General features: G+C 50.2%; 1 protein-coding gene and 1 long non-coding RNA gene across 9 annotated transcripts in view; one reads left to right on the top strand and one right to left on the bottom strand.

Annotated features, from left to right (window-relative positions):
- Pnma8a (PNMA family member 8A) overlaps positions 1–14,042 on the bottom strand; it is a 45,747-nt gene that overhangs the window by 7,277 nt on the left and 24,428 nt on the right. The window contains exons 5-6 of one of the 8 annotated variants that reach the window (XR_013430690.1): positions 2,151–8,916; positions 1,102–1,471 (exon numbers count right to left, since the gene is read on the bottom strand). The exons of 3 other annotated variants lie outside the window; for them this stretch is intronic. The gene's annotated coding sequence lies outside the window, so the exon portion shown is untranslated. Of the gene's footprint in view, positions 1–1,101; positions 1,472–2,150; positions 8,917–10,525; positions 10,602–12,725; positions 13,641–14,042 lie in introns of those variants that run through there. 4 more of the 8 variants (XR_013430689.1, XR_013430688.1, XR_013430691.1 and 1 more) reach the window with 4 other exon arrangements.
- On the top strand, positions 1,450–9,417 carry LOC144370761 (uncharacterized). Its single transcript, XR_013430699.1, has 2 exons — positions 1,450–2,228; positions 7,406–9,417. It is a non-coding gene; the product is annotated as an uncharacterized LOC144370761 (long non-coding RNA).

Raw genomic sequence — 14,042 nt, forward strand, 5'->3', positions numbered from 1 at the left:
GCCCGGGGGTTCCTGTCCACGGTGGGATTCTTTGAGGGCTCCTCAGCCTTGCAGGTGATTTGAAGCTTGCTGTGATGAAATGTGTCCATCTTTCCCATCTGACCTCAGAGGTTTGTGTCACATGTAGCAAGACTTTAGTTCTAAGATTACAAATGGAGTCTCCGTTTTTCCCTTCTGTGACAGTGACATTTTTGGACCTTCAGATCTCCAATCTACCTAGATTCTATTTTGGTATTTTAATAGGGATCTAACTGTGCAGCTCTGCAGATGGCTGTTCAGCTGTCTCCTGTAAGGAAAAGTCCCTATTTCCCACTGGCATGAAATTCCACTGCTATATACAATCCCTCGTGTACCTCTGGCTCCCTACCTGCCCTCCTTCACCAGCTGCCTGTCTCTTGAGGAGCACCCCAGCTGCTTGGAAAACAGATCCCTATGATCCACTTGCATGTACGGAGGGGCTGATTTCCTCTTCCTTACTTTATTTTGTTTCAGATTCTTTTTCTGGATCTTTTCATATTATTTTTTCTTTTAAACTTCAGAATCAACTTGTCTAGTAGCAAAAGTACTTTTCTCCCCCCCAGTACTGGGGATCGAACCCAGGACTTCATGCCTACTAGGCAAGTGCTCTACCACCAAGCTACAATCTTTATTTATTTATTTTGAGACAGGATCTTGCTAGATTGTGGAGGCTGGCCTTGGACTTGTGATCCTCCTGCCTCAGCCTTCCTAGTGGCTGGGATCACAGGCGTGAACCACTTCACAGGGCTCAAAAATATTCTTTTGGAGCTGGGACAAAATTCCTTGCATGAGGCCCCGCCTCTTAAAGAGCCTACCACCTCAATGCTGCCACACCTCTGAGCTACAGAGAAGAGCCCAGGGGGCAAAGGTGAATGGGGACTGAACACTGAGAACTTAGGACAGAGCACGTGGCCAGTGGAGCTGTGAGGAGGAGGAAGCGCAGGAGTGCGAAGTGACTGTCCCCTGACTCCTGTGTGTGGCTGTCGCCCTGACACCTATCGCTGTAGGTTACACTGATGCTGGAGGGAGAGCCCTGGGGACCTCCGCAGCTGGCAGCTGGTACTGGGCAGGGTCGGGGCTCACCTGGTTTGATCTGCATTTTGATGACACTGCTGAGCGTTCTTCTTTGTGCTTATGGCCACTTGCGAATCGTCAGAGGAATTTCTATTCAAGTCCTCTGTCCATTTTTGAAATAGATTTATTTTTTATTGTTGAGTTATATATAGTAAATATTTAGCTATTACCAACGAATTGATCAACTGTCGAATAAGGTGTGTGGTTTTCTCCTATCTTCACGTGTGTGTCTTCCTAAGGTCCTGGAAGTCAGGTTCAAATCTGAAATCCTCCATCAGGTGGGGTGGCGCATGCCTATGATCCTGAAGTGGCACCCCCTTTCTCCACAGAAAAGCCCGCTTCAGCACGGCTGATTTCAGGACTGTCAGCAAAAGAGTCTCTGCAAAAGAGTTCAATGCAGATAAACTTCCTATTTTCGTGTCACCCTGTTTACTTGGCCACTGGCCGAGAAGATACCAGCCCTCCAGGTGCTGGACACCCCTCACTAGTTTTCACAAACATGTATCCACTATAGTACTTTGAAGAAATGTGCAAACAAGGCCTCTGGCCTTGAGCTGGGCTTCACAGAGATGTCTACATTCCTAAGATAAGTTACAACTGGGCTCCATGGTAATAGCTGGCAGAGGAGGAAGGAGAGGGGAGGAGAAGCTCCCTCCTTCTCAGGTGTTGTCCTTGAAGGGTTAACTTACCCAGAACAGTGAGAGAAAAAGCTGCTTTATGTGAACTTCTGCAGATGTGAACTTCTGAGCCCCTCCCCTTACACGCTGGGTATAAAACCCCGAAACTCCCTGAACTTGGGGTTCAGGAGATTGATTGAATACAGCAAAGGCTGTGCCCCCTGAACCTGGCTGCAGCCAAATAAAACTGTTTCCTGCTGTCTCCGGTGTCCTGCCTCGTTTGTCCCTACAACATTTTTGGCACCCCAGGTGGGACAGAGGAGGTAAGGAAGGCTATTGTGCCTCTCTTGTCTCAGGGGACCAGCTTCCCTGGGGTGATGGGGGACAGCGTTCCTCTTGGCACACCCAGGCCACTCTTAGCCTGAAGAAGGATCCACTCACCTAGTGCCCTGGGGCTGCCACCCTGGAGCACAACGGGACCCACAGAATTAGGGTCTGGAGCACCGCCCAGCTGAACAGGTAGGACCCGGGTCCATTTGGTTTGCAGCCACCTGACTTCCCCTTCAGGCCTAAGTGGGTGGAAGAGAGGCCTGATCGCCCTCTGTTGGGTCCCGAGTGCCCTCCAAAGTGGTTGGAGCTGAAACAGACCTGGGGAGTCCCCCGAGTGGCCTCTGTTCGGGGTCAGTGAGCAGAGGGGACACCCACCGTGACTCCCTTTTCTGTTTAGTTTGGAATTGTTGGAATCTGGGCGGTATGGAAATTCTGTCCTGGCCATGTCTGTGGGAAAGTGTGGGAATGAGACGGACAAAGGGAAGGGTTCCCACCTCCCACCCAACCCGAGGGCCGAAGCCAGTGCAGAGTCCTGCTCTGCGGTTCCGTGGCCCCTCATACAGTCTATGGCGGAATTTCACCAACCAGCGTCCAGGTGAACGCTCCAGGTCGGGGTTGATTCCCACCTGCAAGGCCAAGAGGGCCCTAAGTCCCCTCGAGGGGAGTGGCCGGAAGTGGACGAAGCGAGTCTTGTCCTAAGTGTGTTTTGTTCTCAGTGTGCGACACCGATGCAGGGTGGACCACGGGAGGCACACTAAGGAAACTGAGCCTCTGAAATGTGTGTTAGAGACCTTGAGGAAGGTTTTCCTGGTAACTGTGGGTGAGACTCACTCCACAAAGGTGGCACACTCTGTGAATTAGAGTGGCTCACCCAGGACGTGGGCTGGCCACCAGAAGGACCTTTAGATGAGAGAGTCACTGCTGAGGTCCTTTGGTTGTTATTGAAACCCCTGAACCCTTTCTCTTACATGGATTGCTGTCGAGAGATAGTACAGAAACAGCCGCCTTGGCTGAGAGCCTGTCTAGATGGACAGTCCAAGCTGATGTCAGCCAGGAGCATGGTGGTCTCTAAGACCCAGCGGAAAGCAGCTAAACAGGAAACCTGACTAGGAAAGACAGGAAGGAACAGTTTTCCCCGTGAGCCAGAAGAGGACCCGGGACCAACTTTGCCAAGACACTGGGACAGCAGACTGTCCCCTAGCCCCCTCGTCCTCAGAGGCAACAAATGATGGCCCCAGTACTGGCCATTCCGTCCTCTGTGATGTCCTCAGAGCCAGAGGCTTCCTAGGACCAAAGACTCTTCACCTCCCAAGATGAAGGTGGGACATTTGTCCCCAGACCAGAGCCACAGCCCAGATGAGAGCTCTCCAGATGCCCCCGCAAGGGACTAAGGACCTGCCCGTGTTGACCAGAGGGAAACGCCTGAGGGGGACGAGGCCGTTTTGTGTGCGGCCTTTCCCCCCCAGAGCTCATAAGCTGGAGGAATCCTGCTCCCTCCTCCACGGAGAAGCCCTGGGCCAGGACTGATCTGGGGCAGCCCATGATCCAGACCAGGGATGGGCCAACAAGAAGAAGGGCTAAAGATAAAGAGATGTCAAGAGGCCTCATAGGAAGTCTAAAAGAAAAGGGGAAAAAAATAATAAAACACACTGTCTGTGCCCAGGAGTTAGAAGGGATCGGAGCCAGCCCTGAGCCTGGCCTAAGCCAAAGGCATCTGCAGACAGACAGAGCCCAGATAAGCCTCCCGCTGCTCCAGCGTCTCCCTCTCGCACCCTCCATAGCCCTGAACTGGGCCCCACATCTGCCTAAGGCCCCTCTGCCCTATGACACTGGCAGCAATGATCAAAAGAAATGTGCCCAACTGACTCAGAGCTAAGTGTCCAGGCCACTGCCGCTGCCACCCCTCTCCCTGCCCAGAGGTGCCCAAGGGAGGAGGGGCAACATACAAGTGTCACAGCCACAGTGCAAGTTTGTCACTGAAAAAATGCACACGCGCAAGCAACAGATGATCAGTGCAGCCTTTGTGGGACAGGCTCAGAGAGCCATTTGCCCAAAATTACAATCCTAGAGGACTTTTCTGAGAAGTGTGCTCTGAGCTGACCCAAGGTGGCCACCACAGTTTTCATCAGCCGAGATCCAGAGCCTCAAAGACAGGCAGAGCAGAAAGATGAGGTGGAGGATGGATCACTTACAGCAGCCCTCACCACAAACCCAGAGGTCACTCCAAGGGGGTCTCACTAGAACAAAGCCAAGGGTCCAAATGTTTATAAGGAAAAAAAAAAGTGTGGCCAGACTAAGGGGGAAGCCTCCAATGGCCCCGGTGGACAAGCACCCACTGCCGTGCTCAAAAGCTAAGCCTTGAACAGAGAAGGAGCGAATGTTTTGGCCCCAGCCCCTCCTTTCGGTTTCTTCGACTTGCTCAGAAGTCGATGACTGACGAATATGGCAGGGTCCCAGAGACACAGACTGCATCAGATGCACGGGGGCCAGCGCCTCAGGAGGGCCTAGCTGCTGCAAGCCCCAAATGAACCCGGAATATGTTCATGTTAACAGCCAGGAGTGGGCCATAGGGCGCTCACTCCAAAAGGACATGTCACCGGCTCCAAGCCACACGCTGTGAGCCACCAGCAGGAAGGAACACAGAGCCCCGTGCGCCCAGGCACCTGAACAAAACACAAGCGGGCAGCTCCTGTATACAGTTAGAGCAGCTCCCACCTGACAAGAGGAGAAAACCACACAAAGAGCAACACCTAGGTGGGCACATGTGGCTGCCTCACGGGGACCTGCACGGACCCGCACCGCTGCCCTCCAACCTTGGCAAATGGCCCACAGCGAGACTGACATCGGTGCCTTTTATACAAATGGTGTCCCAGGTCATCAGCCTCTGCTAAGATTTACATCAGATTTGAGAGTTGGAGAATCCCAGCAGCCAACATCCTGCACGGGGAGATAACAAAAAATTCCTGCATCTTAAAGCGCCAGGGGCTCTGTGTGCGCCTCCCTTCCCTAAATGACAGTTCCTCCCAGGGGCTGGAGTACACCATCCTTGGGACAGCACTGGACTCTGACTTAAAGTCCACATCTATCAAGAAAAAGCCAAATACCTTGGTTACCATCCGACTCAGCAACAGAACCACCTCTGGGCCTCAACAGAAACAGGAGACCTGCTCAATGCCAGGCCCTCCAACCTGCCATCAGACCAGAGAATTCCTGGGGGCTGCTGGGTTCAGCCATATACGGATCCCCAACTTTCAGTTATGGAAAACCCCTCTATGAAGCCACAAAGGGGGGAGAACGAGATCCTCTGATGTGGGGGCAGCACAGCAAAAGGCCTTTGAGGACACTAAACAAGCACTCACCGGGGCACCTGGCCTAGGGCTCCCTGACCTCAGGAAGCCTTTCTTTCTGTATGTCCCTGAACCCTCTGGAGTGGCTGTGGAGGTTTTGACTCAGATGCTGGGGACATGGCACCGTCCAGGTCCAGTGGCCTATTTGTCCAAACAGCTGGACTCTGTAGCCCAGGGCTGGCCACCTTGTTTATGGGCCCTTGCAGCCACAGCTCTTCTGGTGTTGGAAGCTGAAACTGGCCATGGGACAAGAACTGGTTGTCAGAGTTCCTCATTCAATTTTGACATTGTTAGAATATAAAGGACACTATTGGTTGACTAATGAAAGAATGGTCAATACCAGGGCACATTATGTGAAAACCCACGTATCCTTGTTGAAGTCGTCGGAACTCTAAACCCAGCAACTTTGCTGCCCATTGGACCTGGACAACCTGATCACCAATGTGTTGAGGTCATGGGTGAAGTGTTCTCCAGCAGACCAGCCCTGGCAGACCAGCCCTCGGGGATGCTGGTGCAGAGTACTTCACAGATGGAAGCAGTTTCATAAAAGATGGGGTATGTTTTGCTGGATATGCAGTGCTCACCCTGGACTCCACTGTCGAGGCAGAACCTCTGCCTCAGGGAACTTCAGCACAAAAAGTAAAACTTATTGCTTTGACTCAGTTGACAGCAGGAGTCTGTGTGAATATTTATATAGACTCAAAATATGCGTTCTGTACCCTTTATGTCCATAGGGCCTTATGTAGGCTAATTAACCCAGGAGGAAAAAAAGGGGGGCATAATGTATGGGCAAGAAATTCTTAAACTTTTGGACGCAGTGTGGGCTCCCAGGAAGGTTGTGATTATATATTGCCGAGGTCATCAAAAGGGAAACACTGTGGTTTCTCAGGGCAACTGGAGAGCTGACAGAGAGTCCAGGTTAACTGTCTGCAAGAAACGGGAAGAAAATCCAGTCCCAGGTTTAAATGCTGCCCCTCTGCCTGGCCGACTAGCTAACAGAAAGGGAGCCAACATACTCCCAACATGGAAGTAAGTGATTTAAGACTGAAAAAGGAAATTTTCTCCCAGGTGGATGATGGAGATTTTCTGATGCCCGGAATAGCCATCCCAGAGATTCTAGCCCCAGCCTTTATCAACACAGTTTCGCAGGAGAACACATTGGACATACAGCACTTGAGACAGTTCCGGGTTGACATTTCTATGTCCCCTGCTCACAAGCAACACCTGGATGATCTGCAAACAATGTGAGGTTTGTGCTCACAACAATCCTTGTCAGGGGCCAAAACTCCCACCAGGAATCCAAATTATAGGAGGGACACCTTTTGAAGACTTGGAAGTAAACTTCACTGAACTTCCACGCTCACGGGGTATAAGTAACTTTTGGTTTTTTGTACTCCCACTCTGACTGGGTGGAAGCCTTTCCCAGCTGCGCTGAAAAGGCCAGGGAGATGCTAGGATGCTTCTCTGGGAAATAATTCCCAGACTTGGTGTCCCAATGATTATTGGCTCAGACAATGGGCCAGCTTTTGGGCACAGGTGATATGATTACTGATCAAGAGTGTAACGTCAGATGGAAGTTACATACTGCCTATAGGCTGCAGAGTTCTGGTAAAGTTCAAAGGATGAACAGGACTTTAAGGCTCAATTGGGTAAGCTGTGTTGGGAGACTCACTTACATTGTGATGAACTGCTCCCTACTACACTATTGAGGATTATATCCACTCCCACTAGGAGGAATGGATTCTTTTCTTTTGAGATAATACACGGGAGGCTCCCTCTTATCAGGGGACTACAGGGAAACTTAAGAGAGACAGGAAAATTAACCCTGAGACGACAGCTTCAGGCCTTAGGGAAAACTTTACAGGTTCTCAACCAATGGGTTAGAGAAAGATTGCCAGTAAGTTTGACCCAGGTGCACACTCCTTCAAGCCTGGAGGTTGAGTCTGGGTCAAAGAATGGAATATTCACCCCCTGAACCTATTTGGAAGGGCCCTTTCCCTGTCATTTTATCCACCCCAGCTGCAGTCAGGTTTGCAGAAACAGGTCCCTGGATTCACTACACCAGACTCACGCCTGCAGCTGCGGACTGGGAGTGCTCTCCAGATGCTGCTACACCCTTGAAGCTGACCATCCCCAAGAAAAAGGAGCACCGGAGAAGCTTGAGGATCAGAAGGACAACAGCCCTGCTCCAGTCACTCCGGAAGCTGACTGGGCTACGCACGGCCGAAGCTTGAGGAGACTACGACCCTGTTTCAGCCACAAAGGAGGGACTGGCTGATCAAAGCCCCGTGAAAGATAAACTTCCCACCAGGACTAATGGACTTTTTCAATCTCTAAGAGAGTTCCTATATGTGATGCATTACACCCCTTGCTTCTGGATATATGCACAGTTCCCTGGTTTTAGCTACTGGTTTGATAACAGTAACTCCTCCTGACTGGACTCTGGGTAACAAAATTTCACTTATACTTTTTTACCTTGCTTATATAAGTTTTCTAGGATTTGTTTGGTGTTATTAGTTTGGCTCTGTTAATTTATGCTGTTTAACCTATGCTAACCAAAACGTTAGTCTATTATTTAGTTTGGTTTCCTTTGATAACCTTAAGGGAGTCTGTCCTACTCCTATTCCAACCACGGAGATCATGTGACCCATGTGTCAGGACAATCCACTTTAACTAAGAGGTGGTAAAACATACATTTAGGACCTGTCCCACCAGAGGAATGCTATAGATGGATGACTGTTTGAAAAGGAAAAAGAGGTCCATTGGGAAAGAACTTGATTTAGGAGGTCACCAATCTTGGGGTGAAGGTAACTGGCCACCCCAGAGGATTATTGCCACTTATGCTCCAGATACCTGGGCACAAAATGGCAGTTAAATCTATAGATCTCCTATTTACTTGTTAAACAGAATTATTCACTTACAAGCTATACTAGAAATCATTATTAATCAGACTGCCACAGCCTTTGACCTCCTGGCCACACAACAGACCAGATGCGAGTGGCTAACTATCAAAACCACTGGGCATTAGATTACTTACTGGCTGAGGAAAGAATATATGTGGAGAGTTCAACAGCTCAGATTGTGGCATCCAAAAGGATGACAATAGACAAACAGTTAAGGATATAGCCAACAACTCAAGAGAACTAGCACATGTTAGTTCAGACCTAGAAGGGCATTAAAGTTTGGGTCCCAATCATGCTTTTGGGAGATGGTCTTCAACTCTTGTAGATTTAAAAGCTTAACTGGTGTAGTGGGAATTCTGCTGTTAACCTGCTCATTGCTCCCATGTTTGGCTCCACTGTGCATAAAACTATTGGGTCCACTAAAGAAGCTGCTGTTGAAAAGATGACAACAACTAAGGTTTGGCATTGTATAAGGCTTGAAGCCAAGATAATGGTAATCATGCTCTTAAATTTAAAGGATTAAATTATGGGGAGCATCATTAAATGGAGAATTGAAGTGGCACCCCCTTTCTCCACAGAAAAGCCTCTTCACCATGGCTGATTTTAGGACTGTCAGCAAAAGAGTCTCTGCAAAAGAGTTCAATGTAGATAAACTTCCTATTTTCATGTTGCCCTGTTTACTTGGCCACTGGCCGAGAAAATACCATCACTCCAGGTGCTGGACACCCCCTCACTAGTTTTTCACAAACGCGTCAAGTATAGTACTTTGAAGAAATGTGCAAACAAGGCCTCTGGCCTTGAGCTGGGCTTCACAGAGATGTCTACATTTTTAAGATAAGTTACAAATGGGCCCATGGTAACAGGTGGCAGGGGAGGGAAGAAAGGGGAGAAGAAGCTCCCTCCTTCTCAGTCAGGTATTGTCCTTGAAGAGTTGACTTGCTCAGAACAGTGAGAGAAAAAGCTGCTTTTATGTGAACTTCTGGAGACCATGAACTTCTGAGCCCCTCCCCTTACATGCTGGGTATAAAATTCTGAAACTCCCTGAACTTGGGGTTCAGGGGATTGATTACAGCACTAAGCCTGTATCCTCTGAACCTGGCTGCAGCCAAATAAAACTGTGTCCTGCTATCTTCGGTGCCTTGCCTCATTTGTTCCTACAACAATCCCAGTGGTTCAGGAGGCTGAGGCAGGAGGCTCGCCAGTTCAAAGCCAGCCTCACAACTCAGTAAGATCCCATCTCCAATTAAAATATAAAAAGGGCTGGGGATGTGGCTCACTGGTTGAGCACCTCTGGGTTCGATCTTTGTTTCCCCCAGTGCCCCCTCCAAACACCAAAACTTGAATCCTCATGCCCCTAAGAGATCCATGCATGGGAAGAGGCACTTCCATGCCACATCTGAGCCCACTTCTCCTCCCACCTGTGGCTGGCTGAACGATGGCTTCCTAAATGTGCCCAGGGCCTGATCCCTAGAACCCGTGAATACTACCTTCTGTGGTAAAAGGGCTTTTGCAGATGAGATTAAACAGGATTTTGTGATGGGGTGACGGGTCATCTGGGAGAGCCCACCGTAACCACAGGGTTTTCTACAAGAGAGAGGGAGGAGGCCAGAGGAAGACAAGGTCGCGTGTCAACAGAATCAGAGATGGAATGATAGGCCAGAAGCCAAGGAATGCCGCAGACTCTAGAGGCTGGGAGAGGCAAGGAACAGAGTCTCCCCTGGAGACCTCCAGAGTGAGAGGGAAAAAATCATATGTGTTTTTCTAAACTGCTAAGATGTGGTAACTTGTTCCAGCAGCACGGGAGGCTCACACCGCAGCCAACTTTGCGGCATAAGGTGAGTCCTCGCACACCTGCACACTGACACCCCAGCCACACTTCCAAGCCCCACTCATGCCCACCCTGAGTGACAGCCCCCAGCCACCCCTGTGCCTGGAGGTGTACAGAGCAATGACACTCCACCTGGGGAAGTTCCCTCTCATGACCTGGAAGTGGACTCAGGTCAAGGACAAGGAATTACAGGTCCCAGTAGCAGACATGGTCTAGAAGGGGTAGGTGCCCATGCGCCTGTCCCCATGGACTCCTCACCCAGAGGAGGATGCTTAGAGAGGGGTCTGGACTCTGGGTCTAAAGGCAGCATTGGACTTGAGACACACTTCAGAGACCAAAACAAGAGGACTGGCTGAAGAACTGGACGGATGTTGGGCTGGGGTTGAGGCTCAGAGGTTAAGCACTCACCTAGCATGCGGGAGGCACTGGGTTCCATCCTCAGCACCACGTGAAAATAAAATAAAGATATTGTGTCCACCTGTAACTAAAAAACAGATATATTTTTTATGAGGTTCTTTTTTTTTTTAAGAGAGAGAGAGAGAGAGAGAGAGAGAGAATTTTTTAATATTTATTTTTTAGTTCTCGGCGGACACAACATCTTTGTTGGTATGTGGTGCTGAGGACCGAACCCGGGCCGCACGCATGCCAGGCGAGCGCGCTACCACTTGAGCCACATCCCCAGCCCCTAAAAAATAGATATTAAAAAAAAAAAGAATTGGGGGCTGGGGATGTGGTTCAAGCGGTAGCTCGCTTGCTTGGCATGCGTGCGGCCCAGGTTCAGTCCTCAGCACCACATACAGACAAAGATGTTGTGTCCGCCAAATACTAAAAAATAAATATTAAAAAATCCTCTCTCTCTCTCTCTCCCTCTCTCTCACTCTCTCTTTAAAAAAAGGTTTTTTTTTTTTTTTTTTAAAAAAATAGAATTGGATGGCAGCAGAGACTGGGACAAAAGTCAGATTCGGATCAGAGATGACGCTCCAAATTCAGTAAATGCGTGATCCAGCAATTCCATGCCTAGGCGTACATCATGAGAACTGAAAAGCAGCACTTAACAAATACTGTACACAAATCTTCATAGCTGTAGTATTCACAGCAGCCAGGAGGTGGACACAACCCCAACAGCCAAATGTGTATCCACATGGTGGAATACTACTCAGCCATAAAAAGGAACTAAGCACCGACACGTGTTAATAGGGATGACCCTTGAAAACAGGATGCTCAGGGAAAGAAGCCAGACCCAGAAGGCCACCTGTGTATGGTTCTAAAATAGACAAACCCACAGAGACAGGAAGTGGATTAGTGGTTGCCAGGGTCAGGGGAAGGGGTGGAGAATGACTGCTTAATGAGCCCCCAAATCCTTTGGGCGGATGAAACTGGACAGAGGGGTGCTTGCAAGACACTGTAAACGCATTAAGAGCCCTTCACGCACACGTTTAAATGCTTCCTTTCATGTTATGGGAACTTTACCTCAATAATTTTTTTCTTGTTTTCTTTACTTTTGATTGACACTTAATGACTGTACGCATTTAAGGGGTGCAGCGGCACATTTCAACACATGCATATTGTGTACTTGTGATCAAATCAGGGTACATTAGCACATCCATCACTGCAAACACTTATCATTTCTCTGTGGTAAGAATACTCCAGACCCTGTCTTCAAAGTTACAGTTAGGAGGAATGCTTCCAGGTGTTCCACTGCACAGCAGGGTCATGAGGTCCCTGCTTAGCATCTGGAGGGCCTTCTTAAGTGACAGCCTCCATTTTAAGGAAAAAGTTTCACTTTCCCTCCCAAGGGCCCTTCTAGAAAGGCCCACCACTCCCTCACACCAACCCCACCCCTAACCACCGCCTTAGGACCCGCTGGGCTCCGATTCCTGAGCCTGACCCATGAAAGTCCCAGAACCCCAGCCTGTTTGGCCTCTCTCCTAGAGAGACATGGCCTTTATTTCTCAGCTCTCACAAGCTCTCGTGCGGACCTCTGCCTGGCCTCCGTCTTTCATTTCTCACGTACCCGTTTCTCATCCCTCGATTTCCCTTTAAGGGTGACAAGGGGTAATAATGTATTGCATATTAAGACAATTTTTTTTTTTGTAATGACTCCATTTTTGTCTGAAACTCTTAAAGGACGCGGAGAGGTCCGTGCACTTGATGGGGGAAGCCACAGGGAGAAATGAGCTGGGGAGGGGCTCCCACTTTGGAGTTCTTGAATTTGATGTGCCTCCTGAATGGAGTTAGATATGTGAACTTGGAGTTCAGGGACGGGACTGGTGCAGGGATAAGTTAGAAGCCTTTGGCACAGGAGAAGTATTTTAAGCCCTGGGACTGGATGAGATCATCCAGAGAGAGGGTGGGGGAAATGGACCAGGCCCAGGCTCGCAGAGTCAGCGCCCACCCCAGGAAGATTCAGGGAAAGGGCTGGGGCGGGGGAAGAGACCCAAGGATGTGCATCTGCAGAGCCGCAGCGTCGTCCAGTCTTACACACAAGGGGTAAGTTCCAAGACGTTCTGTCTAACACGGCGGACAGCATGAAGCCTGAGCACACAGCCCGGGCCTCCCTACACAGCGCACCTAGAGAAATCAGGCACAGCAGATCGGCACCAGGCACTAATAATAGATTATTATTTTATTATTAGTAAACAGCGTAGGGCTGGGGATGTAGCCTCTAGCACTTGTGAGGCCCTGGGTTCAGTCCCCAGCCCGGCAAATAGACCATCCAGGCTGGGGAAACAGCTCAGTTGGTGGAGGGCGTGTCCCCCAAACACAGGCCCCGAGTTCAATCCCCAGCGCTACAGAAAATAAATATAGAACAATATCACAACCTACTGTGACAGGAGATTTCCAGCGAATGAATTGATTACTTCTGGAACTTTCCATGTCATGCTTCTGGACTTCAGCGAACCAAGGGCAACTAAAATTTCAGAAAGCAACACCTTGGGTAGGAGGGGTGACCCCGTAGGGGTAGGTGGGGACCACCCTCTGGAGGTCAGTGTTAGCGTGCCCTGCTGCGTCTGCGCACGGGAATGTTTGTGCCTGCTCAGGAGGGTGGAGAGGAAGGTCTCTGAGCGCTGATGAGACTCCTTCCCCATGTCACAGACGCTGACATTCTCAGAACATGGTTGAAATAACAAAGCCACGAGTCCAGTACGACCCTGTCACATAGCAGCGAGGAGAGCGGTTTCCAAGGGCAGAGTAGCAGCTTCCTGGTGGAGGGGCCTGGCGGCCATCATTTCAACTAGGCCAAGTGTCACAGCGTCAGAAGGGACGAGAGAAACTGAGGCCCCTATGTGAAGCACCCCAAAGACAAAGTGTCACTGCTGTGAGATTCCTGCCCAAAGGGCCTCACTGGTGCAGATCCCGAGGAGACGTCGGAGGCACACGGAGGGTCATCTTGCCAATGACTGGCCTGTGTCCTCCCAGAGCGTCAGGGTCACAAAAGCCGAGGAAAGATGAAGATCGTCTCCAGAAGGGGACGAGGAGGATGTGGCCCCAGTGCCACCCATGATCCTGAAGAAAGCCCGTCCTGGGGGAGGGAATGGAAGTGCCCAAGGGACATCGCTGTGGCCCAGAGGTCTCTGTCCCCAAAAAACTCCTGTGTTGAAACCTAATCCCCATGAGAAGGTGGCAGGAGGGGGCCCCTGGAGGTGACAGGGCCAGAGGAAACACCCCTTGTGTTGGGGTTGTGCCCCCATCAAGGCCTCAGGGAACTCCTGGCCCCTCCACGTGAGGACGTGGTCAGAGGGCATCGGCTGACAGTGTCCTCCTCGGGCCCCAGGTCTGTCGTGCCCTACCATCACTTCAGCCTCTGGAGCTGCGAGAACCAGCGCTTGTTGCTAACAAGCTGAGGTCATTTGTTAGGGCTACTAGACGTGACAGGGACAGCTGTCGGGAGCTACCCTGGCTGCAGACGCCTTTAGGTCCTGAC

The sequence above is a fragment of the Ictidomys tridecemlineatus genome, chromosome 15, assembly GCF_052094955.1.
Source record: "Ictidomys tridecemlineatus isolate mIctTri1 chromosome 15, mIctTri1.hap1, whole genome shotgun sequence".
NCBI lineage: Eukaryota > Metazoa > Chordata > Mammalia > Rodentia > Sciuridae > Ictidomys > Ictidomys tridecemlineatus.